This window comes from Scyliorhinus torazame, chromosome 20 (genome assembly GCF_047496885.1).
Source record: "Scyliorhinus torazame isolate Kashiwa2021f chromosome 20, sScyTor2.1, whole genome shotgun sequence".
NCBI lineage: Eukaryota > Metazoa > Chordata > Chondrichthyes > Carcharhiniformes > Scyliorhinidae > Scyliorhinus > Scyliorhinus torazame.
In genome coordinates, this window is record NC_092726.1 from 129,479,304 (window position 1) to 129,492,410 (window position 13,107).

At 47.5% G+C, this 13,107-nt stretch overlaps 2 non-coding genes and 1 pseudogene across 2 annotated transcripts; all 3 read right to left on the reverse strand.

Annotated features, from left to right (window-relative positions):
* On the reverse strand, positions 1-188 carry LOC140397371 (U2 spliceosomal RNA). The gene has a single exon (XR_011936835.1). It is a non-coding gene; the product is annotated as a U2 spliceosomal RNA (small nuclear RNA).
* Positions 189-6,319: 6,131 nt separating this feature from the next.
* On the reverse strand, positions 6,320-6,500 carry LOC140397313 (U2 spliceosomal RNA; annotated as a pseudogene).
* Positions 6,501-8,078: 1,578 nt separating this feature from the next.
* Positions 8,079-8,269, reverse strand: LOC140397813 (U2 spliceosomal RNA). Its single transcript, XR_011937240.1, has one exon. It is a non-coding gene; the product is annotated as a U2 spliceosomal RNA (small nuclear RNA).
* Between the last annotated feature and the right edge of the window lie 4,838 nt (positions 8,270-13,107).

Below are 13,107 nucleotides of genomic sequence, written 5' to 3' on the forward strand. Positions count from 1 at the left end.
GGTGAAGGCACCATTCCTGGAAGCATTGCAAGATCAGATTGATGCGTGGAGCGGAAGGAGCAAGTTCCTGAACCATCTCCGAGTCCCAAAAATCAATTTAATTTTTGGTCCCCAGATTGAGGACATAACAGATATTAAACTGATAAGAACATATTATTTTTTATTTATTTATTTTTTCAAAAAAATATACTTTATTCATAAAAATTTATCATAAGCATTACAGAAACATTTCAAATTGTCTTGACACTACATTTCCGGCAGGGTTACATGTTGCCTTGACTTTCTTTCATTCAATTTTGATATTATCATACACACATCACTCTTTATATTACAATTCCTTCTTAAATATTTACAGTGTCATGTTTGTCTTTGTACATTGGAGTGTTGGTTGCCCAGACCGAGGGGCTTTACAATGTTACCTGGTCTTCGGTGAACATTTGCTGGAAAAACCTTACACAGTGGTCTTTCCCCATTGCGCCTTGGCGGCAGCTGCCCCAAGCTTGAGTGCGTCCCTCAGCACGTATTCCTGGACCTTGGAATGTGCCAGTCTGCAACACTCGGTCGAGGACAATTCTTTGCACTGGAAGATCAGCAAGTTTCGGGCAGACCAAAGAGCGTCTTTTACCGAGTTGATGACATTCCAGCAGCAGTTGATATTTGTCTCGGTGTGTGTCCCTGGAAACAGTCCGTAGAGCACAGAGTCCTGTGTCACAGATCTGTTTGGGATAAACCTTGACAAATACCACTGCATCACTCTCCAGACATTCTTTGCAAAGGCACATTCCACAAGGAGGTGTGTGACCGTCTCATTTCCCCCACAGCCACTCCGAGGGCAGCGTGCATTGGCGCAGAGCTTTCGGGTGTGCGTGAAGAATCTGACAGGGAGGGCCGTTGTCACCACCAGCCAAGCTAGGTCTTGGTGCTTGTTTGAAAGTTCTGGTGATGAGGCGTTCTGCCAGATGACTCTGGCAGTCTGCACAGGGAACCATCCCACGTCCTCGACCGTCTCCTTTTCCCTGAGGGCCTCGAGGACATTACGTGCTGACCACTGCTTCATTGCCTTGTGGTCAAAGGTGTTTTTCTTCAAAAACGTTTCCACGAAGGACAGGTGGTACGGTACGGCCCAACTACTTGGAGCGTTCCGCGGCAATGAGGCCAGGCCCATCCTTCACAACACCAGGTACAGGTAGAACCTCAGTATGTAGTGACACTTGGTGTTTGCATACTGGTGGTCCACGCACAGCCTGATGCATCTGGACACAAAGGTGGCCAACAGGATGAGGGAGGCGTTGGGTACGTTCCGCCCTCCCTTCTCCAGAGGTTTGTACATGGTGTCCCTTCGGACACGGTCCATCTTGGATCGCCAGATAAATTTAAAGATGGCCCGGGTGACTGCTGTGGCGTAGGGTCGGGTTATGGGCCAGACCTGCGCCACGTACAGTAGCACCGAGAGTACCTCACACCTGGTGACCAGGGTTTTGCCCGCAATGGAGAGGGAGCGTTGCTCCCACCAGCCCAGTTTCTGCCTTGCCTTTGCTAAGCGCTCCTCGCAGGTTATGGTGCACGCCCCAGCAGCTCCGAACCATATCCCCAGCACCTTCAGGTAATCTGACCTGACAGTGAAGGGGACAAAGGACCGGTCGGCCCAGTTCCCAAAGAACATGGCCTCGCTCTTGCCACGGTTTACCTTGGCTCCCGAGGCCCGTTCAAACTGGTCGCAGGTGGTCAAGAGCCTGCGCACAGACGCACGATCCGAGCAGAAGACGGCAACGTCGTCCATGTACTGGGAGGCCTTGACTTGCATGCCTCCACTGCCTGGGATCGTCACTCCCCTTATACCCGGATCCTTCCTGATGGACTCGGCAAAAGGTTCTATGCAGCACACAAAAAGGGCAGAGGAGAGAGGGCAGCCCTGCCTGACTCCGGATTTGATCTGGAACTTTTCTGATTCCCACCCATTGATTGAGACTGCGCTATAGATGTTTGTGTAGAGCAGTTTCATCCAATTGAGAATTCCCTCCCCAAACCCCATTCTGGAGAGCACGCCCATCATGTAGGTGTGCGATATTCTGTCAAAAGCCTTCTCCTGGTCAAGGCTGATGAGGCAAGTGTCCACCCTCCTGTACTGCACATAGGCGATCGTATCCCCGAATAGCGCGAGGCTATCAGAGATCTTCCTGCCGGGTACAGCACAGGTTTGGTCAGGGTGGATCACCGACTCCAGAGCAGACCTGACCCGATTGGCGATGTCCTTAGCTAGAATTTTGTAATCCACATTCAACAGTGAAATGGGTCGCCAATTCTGAATTTCTTCCCTTTCACCCTTCTGCTGGTAGATGAGGGTGATGATGCCTTTCCTCATGGACTCTGACATGCTGCCTTCCAGAATCATACTCTCGTACACTTCCATCAGGTCTGGGCCCATCCAATCCCACAGAGCCGAATACAACTCAACCGGTAAGCCGTCGCTTCCGGGAGTTTTACTCATCTCGAAGGACTTGGCGGTCTTTGTCAACTCGTCCAGAGTTAGCGGTTTGTCCTGGTTTTCCAGCTCGCTGTCGCCTATGAACTCCGTGATAGTCAACTGCATGGTCTGGGAAACAGTGCTATCTGTTGGCTTCAGGTCATACAGTCCGGCATAAAAGGATTGGTTGATCCTCAGGATGTCAGACTGCGATGACTTTACAGAGCCACCTTCTTCCTTCAGGCTGCTGATCACAGAGGTCTCTCTGTGCACCTTTTGGAAGAAGAAGCGTGAGCACTTTTCGTCCTGCTCCACGGAGCGGTCTCTGGAACGGAAGATGACCTTGGAGGCCTCCGAGGTGTAGAGCGAGGCTTGCTGGCTCTTCACCTCTTGGAGATCCTTGACATCCACCCCCATCGACTGCAGTTGGAGCAAATTCTGCATACTTTTCTGGAGCCTGGACATGACCCCTCATCTCTCTCTCACCTTTTGCACGCCCTTGAGGATGAAAAACCTCTTGATATTCCCCTTGATTGCTTCCCACCAGAGATGTGGGGCCTCAAAGAGGGGTTTCACGGTTCTCCAACCTTTGTAATCCCTCCTGGGTTCCTCGAGGTTCTCAGGGGTCAGCAGTTTTACATTTAGCTTCCATGTCCCCCTGCCTACCCCCTGGTCTTCCTGCAGGTGGCAGTCGGCCAGTAGGAGGCAGTGGTCAGAGAAAAACACCGGCGTTACGTCGGTGGACCTGACCGTGAAAGCTCGTGACACAAAAAAGAAGTCTATCCTGTAGCGGACGGACCCGTCTGGCCGTGACCATGAGTATCTACGCTGCGCTCCGTCTGCAGGCTTGCTGCAGACGTCTAGCAGCTTGGCGTCTTTTACCGTTTCCATCAGGAGTCTGGACGTAGCGTCTAGATTGCTGTCGGCTCTGCTGGATCGTCCAGCCGCATCGATGATGCAGTTGAAGTCACCAACCGGGATGACCGGCTTGGAGGTGGCCAACAGCAGTGGGAGTTGCTGAAGGACTGCCAGCCGCTCACTTTTTACGGCCGGGGCGTACACATTAATAAGTCTGAGAGGGGTGTTTTTGTATTTCACGTCTGCTACGAGGAGGCGCCCGCCCACCGTCGGAGATGGTGAAGTTGCCTCCCCGCAGCAGAATACCCAGTCCGGAGGCGCGGCAGTCGTTCCTCCTGACCAGATGGATGGCCCGTGGGACCACCAGCTCGACCAGCGCCTGTAGTTGCTGAGGTGCGGAATTCCGCACTCCTGCAGGAACAGTAGGTCGGCTTTCACATTTCCCAAATAGTTGAGTGTGGCTACACACCGCGAAGTATCTTTGATGCTTCGCACATTTATGGATGCAATTTTTAAACCCATTATAAAAAGGTAGATTTACCAGTCTCAGAGTCCCAAGTCGATACAGTTGGCTGTTCCAGCTGTTGGATGTTCCCCAGCATGCCGGTGGTGCTCGCAAACTTTCGCAGAGTTGCAGGGCTGAGAAAACTGTTCTGGTCCGCACTGGCCCCGTGATTTTGATGCAGATGCATTGGGGGTGGGTGGGGGGGGCGGGGGGGGGAGGTGTAGCACTGGCGTTCGTTGTGGCAGACAGTAGGTGTTGGGGTTGCAGGCCGGTCTTCGCCTGGGTTGTTGCTGCTCGTTACTATCGTGGTTGGTCTGTGACCTTGTTTTCTTCCCGGTCGGTGGTCTGGGGGGTCTGTGCCTCCCGTTCCACGTTGGTGCTTTGCCTCTTTATTTGAGGCCGATTCTTGTCCTGTTTTCCCTCATCGGATGAGGTCTCGGCGCTAAGTGCGCTGGCTGAAAGGTGTCGCTTTTTGCCACTACCCCTCCGGGGGGGGGGGGGGGGGGTTCTTCAGTTTGTTTTTTTGTTTTCTCTTTCGTTTGTCCCTGTTCACTGTTTCCCAGGGCTCTTTATTCTTTTTCCCATCCTCTTCCTCTTCCACTGAGTGTTCCTCATCAGATGGGGCTGGGGCTGGGTTGTCAGGGCGTGCTGGGGCCTCCTCTTATTGTTGGGGGCCCTTCTGTTGCTTTTCCGCATTCTGTGCCGTGGTGTCTTTTTCGGTGGAGGGTGTATGCACCTCCTCTCTGGTCGCCTTTTTAACTCCGCTGCTGATGATTTGAGCATATGTCGCCCTGCGTTTCGGGCAGGCCCTGTAAAGATGGCCGGCCTCCCCACACAGGTTGCAGCACTTGTCTTCCTTGCAGTCCTTAGTCATGTGTCCCTCCTGCCTGCAATTTTTGCAGAAGGTCACACTGCAGTTTGCGGCAACATGCCCGTTTTGCCACAGGTGTGGCATACTCGTGGCAGTCCCACGTAGTAGAGTTAGCCACGATTTCCATCAATGGCGAAACTGGAGGGGGGATGCAGGATGGTTCCGTTGCCGTCTGTTCTCAGAGTCACCTTGATCTGGTGCTCATTTGTCCAGATGCCGAAGGTGTCTTTCACTTGCACGCTGTCACTTTTCAGCTGAGCGTACCTGGCGAGGAACGTGAGCACAGCAGACACGGGGACGTGGGGGTTGTACGTGTGCAGTGTAACAACCCGGCTTTGCTGCGCCGGTAGCGTAAACAGAGGCTCCGCAGTCAGGATCGACAGGGAACTCTGGTTACTTTTTTCCTTGAAGACGTTCAAGAATTTGATGCACGCTGCGACGCTCTTGAAGGTGACATAAAAAAAAAACACTGTTGGGGAAGGTTTGCAAGCAGAAGATGTCTGTTGCTTTAAACCCACAACACTAGAGCAGCACCCGCTTCACGAAGTGTTTCCGGTCCAACGGTGACTCTCCTTCCGTTTTCTGCACTGTGACTCGGACAGTGTTTCGCACTACCCAGCCTGATGTACGTGATGCAGCTGCATCTATAGCTCGTACGTTGGATCTGAACTGTATCGGCGTTAGATCCACCAATAGCAGCCGAGCTCCAAACGTTTCCTGTTTGACGACTTCAATCCCTCCGAGTTCTCCAATCCACGATCGACATCGAAATCCTCAGCTTCTCTCGATCAAATGAGACTACACTTGATCTGAGCCAAAAGGCCGAGAAGCGATAACCCATATTTTCCGACTATGGCTCTTGTCCTCTTCGTCCACCGAGATTCAGGTGCACCTTGCTGCGCTCGACTGTGCTTTGGAACTTTTAGTCTAAGGTCACTGTTGGTCAAGAGACCTCCAGCATGGCCGAGCACGGTGGAGTCTCTGCATGCAGAACCTGTAAAACACAACAGGGAGACATCGTCTGGCACGTCTTCCACTGTCATCACCAGATGAAATGGAGACGCTGTAAAGGCCCAGTGACACCCAACGCAGGGAGTCGAAGAAACCTCCAGCTTTGCCGAACAAAGGGCAATCCTTGCAAGCAGAAAGTACTGGCGGAATCCAACAGGGGGCAATGTCTAGTCTCCCTGAGCTCCACCCTGGCGTGTTGGTCGTGGAGTCAGGAGAACGAAAAGAGACGCCGTGAAGGTACAGCTACATCCAAATCAGGATGCCGTTCCGTCTGTCGCATCGCTTCCCTGTTGTGCAGGATGATGGGCTGTGGTAACTGAAGTGAGGAGAAGGCAAGTCGGCATCCTGGGGTGAGGGTGAGTGGCCTGTAAGAAGCAGCAGGAAATCTGTGTGGCAGATCAGCTGAAAACGGAGTCTGGCTGCCGCAAGTCCGCGAGTCCATCGGCTCGCAACATTAGTGCACGAAGCGTCCGCCAGCAGAAAAGCTAGCAATGCTTTGGAGCCTGAAAGGCCATAAATTGGTCAGGATGAGACAACTGGACAAGAGAGAAAAGGGGAAGCCAGGTTTTGCGCCATTTTCTGCTTTTGTACTTCTTGCTCCCAAAAGCGGGGTGAAGGCACCATTCCTGGAAACATTGCAAGACCAGGTTGATGCGTGGAGCGGAAGGAGCAAGCCCCTGAACCATCTCCGAGTCCCAAAAATTAATTTAATATTCGGTCCCCAGATAGAGGACATACCAGATATTAAACTGATAAGAAAATATTTATTTTTTTTTAATTCAAAAAAATATACTTTATTCATAAAAATTATCATAAGCATTACAGAACATTTCGAATTGTGTTGTCTGTACATTTCCGTCAGAGCTACACACTGCTTTGACTTTCTTCCATTACATTTTGATATTCTTATACACAGATCACTCTTTACATTGCAATTCTTTCTTAAATATTTACATTGTCATGTTTGTTTTATACATTGGAGTGTGAGTGGCCCAGACCAAGTGGGGTTTACACTGTTACCCGCCCCTCGGTGTATATTTGCTGGAAAAACGTTACACATTGGTCTTTCCCCCTTGCGCCTTGGCGGTAGCTGCCCCGATAAGAACAGATTTTTTTTTTTTTCAAAAAAATATACTTTATTCATAAAAATTTATCATGAGCATTACAGAAACATTTCAAATTGTCTTGACTGTACATTTCCGGCAGGGTTACATGTTGCCTTGACTTTCTTTCATTCAATTTTGATATTGTCATACACATATCACTCTTTACATTACAATTCCTTCTTAAATATTTACAGTGCCATGTTTGTCTTTGTACATTGGAGTGTTGGTTGCCCAGACCGAGGGGGTTTACACTGTTACCCGCCCCTCGGTGTACATTTGCTGGAAAGACTTTACACAGTGGTGTTTCCCCATTGTGCCTTGGCGGCAGCAGCCCCAAGCTTGAGTGCGTCCCTCAGCACGTAGTCCTGGACCTTGGAATGTGCCAGTCTGCAACACTCAGTCGAGGACAATTCTTTGCACTGGAAGATAAGAACAGATACTATACTTGTTCTGAGCCAAAACGCCGATAAGCGATAACCCATATTTTCCGGCTATGGCTCTTGTCCTCCTCATCCACCGACATTCAGGTGCACCTTGCTGCGCTCGACTGTGCTTTGGAACTTTTAGTCCCTACGGTCACTGTTGGTCAAGAGACCTCCAGCTTGGCCGAGCACGGTGAGTCTGTGCATGCAGAATCTGTAAAACACAACAGGGAGACATCGTTTGTCACGCCGTCCCCTGTCATCACCAGAAGAAATGGAGACGCTGTGAAGGCCCAGTGACACCCAACGCAGGGAGTCGAAGAAACCTCCAGCTTTGCCGAACAAAGGGCAATCCGTGCAAGCAGCAAGTACTGGCGGAATCCAACAGGGGGCAATGTCTAGTCTCACTGAGCTCCACCCAGGCGTGTTGGTCGTGGAGTCAGGAGAACGAAAAGAGACGCAGTGAAGGTACACCTACATCCAAATCAGGATGCCGTTCCGTCTGTCGCCACACTTGCCTGTTGTGCAGGATGAAGGGCTGTGGTAGCTGAAGTCAGGAGAAGGCAAGTCGGCATCCTGGGGTGAGGGGGAGTGGCCTGTAAGAAGCAGCAGGAAATCTGTGCGCATATCAGCTGAAAACGGATCCTGGCTGCCGCAAGTCCGCGAGTCCATCGGCTCACAACATTAGTGCACGAAGCGTCCGCCAGCAGAAAAGGTAGCAATGCTTTGGAGCCTGAAAGGCCTTAAATTGGTCCGGATGAGACAACTGGACAAGGGAGAAGAGGGGCGGCCAGGTTTTGCGCCATTTTCTGCATTTGTACTTTTTGCTCCCCAAAGCGGGGGTGAAGGCACCATTCCTGGAAGCATTGCAAGACGAGATTGATGCGTGGAGCGGAAGAAGCAAGCCCCTGAACCATCTCCGAGTCCCAAAAATCAATTTAATATTCGGTCCCCAGATAGAGGACATACCAGGTATTAAACTGATAAGAACAGATACTACACTTGATCTGAACCAAAAGGCCGAGAAGCGATAGCCCATGTTTTCCGGCTATTTCCCTAGTTATCCTTTTACCCTTAATGCGCTGTTAAAACTACTTAGGACGTTCGTTCATTTTACCTGCCTGTATCCTTTCATGTACCGTTTTTGCTCTCCTAGTTTCCTTAAGTTCCCAGTTCACATTGCCTCGCTGCGCCGAGGACCCGGGTTCGACCCCGGCCCCGGGTCACGAGCCGCGTGGAGTTTGCACATTCTCCCCGGTCTGCGTGGGTCTCACCCCACAACTCAAAGATGTGGGAGGTAGGTGGATTAACCACCAGAAATTGGAAAAATAATTGACTACTCTTAATTTTAAAAACTGTGTATTTCATTGTAAAACAGAAAAGAGGCTGTCAGAGACCCCAGAAATTGTCCTACACGGTGAATCTGTGCAGTGCAGAGTCCAGGCGGCTGCAATCCGGTGTCACAGTGGTTTGCACGCTTGCCTCAGAGCGCCAGCAACCCAGGTTCAATTCCAGCCTCGGATGTATGTCCATGTGGAGTTTGCACTTTCTCTGACACGGTTTCCTCTGGGTGCTCTGTTTTCCTCCCACAGTCCAAATATGTGCAGGTCAGGTGGATTCGCCGTGCCAAATTGCCCTTTAGGTTAGATTGGGTTGCAGGAATGTGGATATGGTTGCGGTGTGGGCTTAAATAGGTTGCTCTTTCTAAGGGCTGGTGCAGAATCGTTGGGCCGAATGACCCGCCTTCCGCACTGTAGGGATTATATGATTCTATAAAGAATCGTAACCTACATTCGAGCCTGACGTGGGATTCCGAAACAATCCAAGGCGAATGGCACAGGCAGATTGGCTTCAGAATGTGCAGCTCGGGTCAGTGGGTGTGGACAGTGGTTGGGAAATCAAACACATACATGTTCGGCAGCAGGGCAGGTGCATGTGTCCGGTGGAGCACCAGGTTAGAACGGAACAGCGAAATATTGCTCCAGACTATATCTGGATGTATTAAGCAGAGTGCACTGGGGACACGCAGATCTCGTACAGCTCAGCTTGAAATGTTTTTATGAACAATAGAGACAAAAATGACACAGAAAAGTCAGTCCAAAGAATATCTGGACTTAGTGCACTGATGTGTGAACAGAAGTGTGGATAGGAAGGCAGAATTGTCCTTCTGAAGTTCACCAGCTTCTTCAATATAGAACAGTCGGCTGGATAGGAAAACAATGATTCTTCCTGAGTATTGCTGGATTTGGTGTTGTGGAAAGTCCAGTGGATTGGGACACTAACTAAGGTGGGATTTATGCAGTAGAGCAATTAGGGTCAGAGGATCTATCCATTTCTATCTTTAAAAAAAAATCTTAATGACGTTGAAGACGTGCTTAAATTCCCCCTAACCTCCTGCAGCTCCAGAAAGACGAATCCCAGCTTCTACACACAACTGGGTTGTAGGACAGCCACATCCATCGTCACAGGGATGTGTGGGGCGGGCGGGACCATGAGGATCGTGAGCTCACCACTGCGCTATCCTTCTCCCAGTTTTACTGGTGCTTCCAGTCCCATTTTCAGTCTGCCTCACAACTGGCGTGTCCCGTCCATCGATGAACAGTTTCATCCCTCAGCTGAGGGCTTGTAGGTGAATAACCCCTGGTAGAGGGTCTCAAATGCCTCGTAGACATTGTTTAGCTCTGCCACTGGATTCGGTCTGCTGCTTCTAATCTGAGCAATTACCCCCGTGGCTGCCTGCTTTCTCAGCTGGTGAACCAGCAGTGGCTGGCTTTATCTCCGTGTTCGTAAAGGGCCTCCCGTGCCTGGCGGAGTTGCTGCACTGCTTCCCTCGTGGAGAGCAGGTCAAAGTCCATTTGTAGCTTTTTCCTCTCCGCCAGGAGTTCTTTGGGCGAGTCCTCAGAGTATCGCCCGTCTACCTCCAGTATGGAGTCCACAACTGTCGCCTAGCCGCCCTCTCTACCTTGTGTCTAGGTGCGTTCTAGGCAATGATATCACCCCTGATCACAGCATTCTAGTTATTAATAATAAAGTCATCTGTGGCCTGTGATATTTTCTTGCACAAAGCCTTACGGGCAAGTCGGGCCATGTCCAACTTCCATGTGGGGGGCGGGGTAGCAGGCATTGAGCAAAAACGTAGTAATCTGGCTGCATATTAATATGGAACCATATTGAAATGGAACAGCATTAATGTGGCTGGATATTAATATGGAACATTATTAATATGGAGCAGTATTAATATGGCTGCATATTAACTTGGAACCGTATTAATATGGAATAGTATTAATATGGCTGAATATCAATATGGAACAGTACTAATATGGAACAGTATTAATATGGAACCATATCTTCACAGCTCCAGGGCCCCAGAATTGATTCCTAGCTTGGGTCACTCTCTTTGCGGAGCCTGCATGTTCTCCCGTTGTCTGCGTGCATTTCCTGCGGGTGCTCCTGTTTCCTCCCACCAGGCCCGAAAGACGTGCTTGTTAGGTGAATTGGACATTCTGAATTCTCCCTCTGTGTACCCGAACAGGCGCCAGAATGTGGCGACGAAGGGCTTTTCACAGTAACTTCGTTGTTGTGTTAATGTAAGACTACTTGTGACAAAGATGATTATTATTCATATGGAATGTGGCTGGATGTTAATATGGAACTGTATTACTATGGAACAGTGTTAATATAGCCGGATATTAATATGGCCAGATACTAATATGGAACAGTACTAATATGGAACAGTATTAATTTGGAACAGTGTTTATATGCTGGACATTAATATGGAACAGTACTCATTTGTAACGGTCTTAAAATGAAGCAGCACTAATATGGAACAGTATTAATATGGAAGAGTATTAATATGGAAGAGTATTAATATGGCTGCATTTTAATATGGAACAGAATTAATATGGAACAGTAGTAAATTGGAGCAGTATTAATATGACTGGACATTAATATGGCACCGTACTCAAATATAACAGGACTATATGGAAAAGGATTAATGTGGAAGAGTTGTAACATGGAACGGTATTAATATGGAGCCGTATTAATATGGCTGCATATTAAAATGGAGCAGAATTAATATGCTGGATAGAAATATGGAACAGCATTAATTTGGCTGGACCCCGTTCAGTTTCTGGAAGGGCATATACTGGCCTCGAGAAAGGTGTTTTTTTTAGGTCTCCAAAGCAATTCGCTTTACATAAACATGTTTAATGTTTAAAAACATGATTTATTATCGGGCACATTTTAAGTCCGATTACAGTAGGGCACTTTTAATTGGTGTGTTACTGTAATGCTCTGTTTAAATAAGGTCTGTTTGACTGTAGGGCACTGTTTAAATACATTTGATTGGCTATAGGGCACTGTTTAAATGCATTTGGTTTACTGGAGGGCACTGTTTAAAAACACTTAATTTCCTGTAGGGCACTGTTTAAATGCATCTGATTTGCTGTAGGACACTGTATAAATGCATTTGATTTCCTGTAGGACACTGTATAAATGCATTTGGTTTACTGTAGGACACTGTATAAATGCATTTGATTTCCTGTAGGGCACTGTTTAAATGCATTTGATTTGCTGTAGGACACTGTATAAATGCATTTGATTTCCTGTAGGGCACTGTTTAAATGCATTTGATTTACTATAGGGCACTATTTAAATGCATTTGATTTCCTGTAGGGCACAGTTTAAATGCATTTTATTTACTTCACCGCACTATTTGAACGCATTTGGTTTACTACAGGGCACTGTTTAAATTCATTTAATTTACTGTAGGGCACTACTTATATGCATTGGAGTGTTGGGCACTCTTTAAATGTATTTAGTTTACTGTCGGAAACTGTTGAAAAGCATTTAGTATACTGTAGGGCACTGTTTGAATGCATTTGATTTACTGGAGGGCACTTTTTAAATGAATTTAGTTTACTGTAGGATACTGTTTAAATGCATTTGATTCATTGTAGCGCCTGTTTAAATGCATTTGATTTACAGTAGGGCACTGTTTAAACGCATTTGATTTAACGTAGAACACTGTTTAAATGCATTTTATTTACAGGAGGGCAATATTTAAATGCATTTGAGTATCGGGCACTGTTTAAATGCAATTAGTTTACTGTAGGGCACTGTTTAAATGCCTTTAGTCTGCTTTCGGGCACTGTTTAAATGCTCTTGACTTACTGTAGGGCACTGTTTCAATGCGTTTGATTTCGTGTCGGGCACTGTTTAACGCATTTAATTTATTCTAGGGCTCAAATATAAATACTTTTGATTTACTGTCAGGCACTGTTTAAATGCAATTAATTTACTATAAATCACTATTTAAATATATTTGGCTTACTGTAGGGCACTGTTTGAATGCATTTGATTTGCTTCAGGGCAGTTTTTAAATGCATTTAGTTTACTGTGTCAATGTTTAAATGCATTTGATTTATTGTAGCGCCTGTTTAAATACATTTAATTTACTGTGTCACTGTTTAAAAACATTTGGATTACTGTAGGGCACTATTTAAATGCATTTGATTTACTATAAAGCACTGTTTAAAAACATTTGGTTTACTGTAGGGCATTGTTTAAATGCATTTGACTTAACGTAGGACACTTTTTAAATGCATTTGATTTACAGTCAGGCACTGTTGAAATGCATTTAATTTACTCGAGGGCACTGTTTCAATACATTTGATGGACTGTTGTGCGCTATTTAATTATATTTCATTTACTGCAGTGTACTGTTTAAATACTCTGGATTTATTCTGGGGCACTGTTTCTGGATATTTGATTCACTGTAGGGCACTGTTTAAATGCCTTTAGTTTCCTGTAGGAAAAAGAAAGGGAGAAAGAAAGAGATAGAGAGGAATAAGAAAGAGAGAGAGACGAAA